General features: G+C 47.6%; 1 protein-coding gene across 2 annotated transcripts in view; it reads left to right on the top strand.

Moving 5' to 3' along the window:
• The window catches only part of MCCC1 (methylcrotonyl-CoA carboxylase subunit 1), a 69,449-nt gene that overhangs the window by 1,040 nt on the left and 65,821 nt on the right, over positions 1–2,588 (top strand). The gene's annotated exons all lie outside the window — the stretch shown is intronic.

The raw sequence follows: 2,588 nt of genomic DNA, 5'->3' as shown, positions 1-2,588 counted from the left end.
ATCTTCCGATGTTGAGTCTACACCGTGGAGACTTATAACGGAGAACATTTTATATTCGTGTGGTCATTTCTGTCTGTTTGAGATCGTTTAGTGTATTGGACTGAACAAGTATAACTATGATCACCTTAAATTGATAGCTTTTTTTAGAGAGTTTTTTTGCTATAGGGTGCATGCACTCGCTGGAGAGACCGAGAGATAGAAGAGAGAAATCAACACCCTGGGGGGATGGCCACGCCACAATTCCTTCTCTGTTCTTCTTTTGGGACTTTGGGCACACACACACATGCCCAGCTTGTTTCAAGCCACTGGGCCCAGGACTCGAACCATGGTCAGCCATGTGGGAATCCAGCAATGTAACCATTACGCCACCTACCGGTCCCTAACTTGATACTTTTAAAACAGTTATTTTAAGTAGCAGAACCTATCTCTCTCTCTCTCTTTTTTTTTTCCTCAAGAAAAATGTTATGTAGAACTCTCAACTATAAACATAAAATATATAAAACTGTGATAAAAGTATACTTTCTGGGTTAGCCCTATAGCGTAGTGGTTACGTGCTATGCATTGGGACCTGGATTCCACATGGCTGACCACAGTTCAAATCTAGACCCAGGACACTTTAAAAAACTCTCCAAGCATGTGTGCCTGCATCCCCAGAAACCCGGTGGGACAGAGAAACGGAGAAGGGATCGCCGTGTGATCACACCCTGTTGGGTGGCGTGCTTTCTCCCCCTCGCTCTGTCTGGTAAGCACGTGCACCCTCTGGCAGTTAAAAAAAATATTTTTTAAACTATAACTTGTGGGGGACCAGCAGTTAGCGTAATGGCTATGTCGCTGGACTCCCACATAGTCGACCGCGGTTCAAGTCCTGGACCCGGTGACTTAAACTCACACCGGGCGTGTGTGCGTGCGTGCCCAAGATCCCGAGAGGAGAATGGAGGAGAAGGGATTGTGGCGTGGCCATCCCCCTGGGGGGTGATTTCTCACTTTCTGTCTCTCTGTCTCTGTCTGTCTGTCTGGCGAGCGCACACGTCCTGTAGCAAAAACCTCTCCAAAACAAGGAAAGAAAAGGAAAAAAAAGTATAACTTCCGGCTGAATATGTGTAACCCTTTAGCTTCCCTGTCCCCTGCCTCGCCCACAGACACGTACGTCATCCCAGCAGCTTTGAAGACAGTTTTCAAATGATCTGGAACTTTGCTTTTTGAGAAGAAGCAACTTTATCGTAAACCATCAAATAACATTTATTTGGCGTGAGGAGAACTGCACATCCTATGCACATGGGGTATAGGCAGTGAAGCAGACTCCGTAGAAGCCCACTCTGAGGCCTGACAGTTAAGGAAGCTGCATCCTACTGATGGTAAAGTTCAAGTCCTGGACCTGGTGCCTTGAAAAACACTGGGCGTGTGTGCATGCATGCCTCAAATCCTGAAATGATAGAGAAAGAGGGACGGGATTGCAGTGTGACCGCACCCCATGGGGCGGGGGAGCGTTCTCCTTCTCCATCTCTGTCTTTCTGCCTCTTTCCTGCAAGTGTATGTGCTCTCTGGCAAATTAAAAGACTAAGCCTAAATTCTGGAATGAGGCAGACCTGGATTCTGTATAATTTCCAGAAATTTCTTTCAACCATACTTTCTTTATTTTTAAAATTGAGCTAATGGGAGTCAAAGGAGCAGTAAAATGTGGTGCTCTGCAAAGCAACCCCACCTGGGGGGGTTCTCAGTTCAAGTCCAGAGGCCTCCCTGATTATGCCTGGCACACGGGTGCGCCTTATCTGGGGCTGGCTGCAGGCTTGTTGAGACCCTGTGAGGGTTACTGTCTTTCCTTCTCTGTCCCACTCATAGGAGAAATAAGTAAATGCTCTCTTTGTTTTAGATTTTTGCTATAGGGCACGTGCAGTTGTTGGAGACACAGAAAGACAGAGAGAGAGAAAGTGAGAAATCACCCCCAAGGAGGGATAGCCATACTGCAGTCCCTTCTCTATTCTCCTCTCAGGATTTTGGGCACGCATGCACACCCCCGCTTGGTGTGTTTTAAGCCACCAGGTCTGGGACTCAAACCGCAGTCAACTATGAGGGAGTGCAGTGACATAACCATTACACCATCTGCCGGCCCTCTGTTTTTGTTTTTCAATTGAGATAATGACAGGGGCCAGTGGGTGGTGTCAAGGTTAAGGTGACTGGGTCCCGCATGGCTGATTGAGCCCTTTAAGCCCGGGACCCAGTAGCTTGAAAAACACACTGGGTGCATGTGCATGCGTGTCCAAAAATCCCAGGGAGAAGATGGAGGAAAAGGGATTGTGTCATGGCCATCCTGTGGGGAGTGACTTCTCAACTTTCTCTCTCTCTCGCTGTCTGTCTCTCTCCAGTGAGCACATGTGCCCTATAGCACACTAAACATTTAAGAATTTATTATTTATTTATTTATTTATTTTGAGAGGTTTTTGCTATAGGGCGCTTGCGCTCGCCAGAAAGACAAAGAGAGACATAGAGACAGAAAGCAAGAAGTCACCCCCCAGGGGGGATGGTCACGCCGCAATCCCCTCTCCTCCATTCTCCTCTCGGGATCTTGGGCACGCACGCACACGCTCCCA

Source organism: Tupaia chinensis, unplaced genomic scaffold (assembly GCF_000334495.1).
Source record: "Tupaia chinensis unplaced genomic scaffold, TupChi_1.0 Scaffold000212_1, whole genome shotgun sequence".
In the NCBI taxonomy this organism is placed as follows: domain Eukaryota; kingdom Metazoa; phylum Chordata; class Mammalia; order Scandentia; family Tupaiidae; genus Tupaia; species Tupaia belangeri.
Note: the sequence above shows the minus strand (reverse complement) of the source record. Positions and strands in the feature narration are given on the sequence as shown.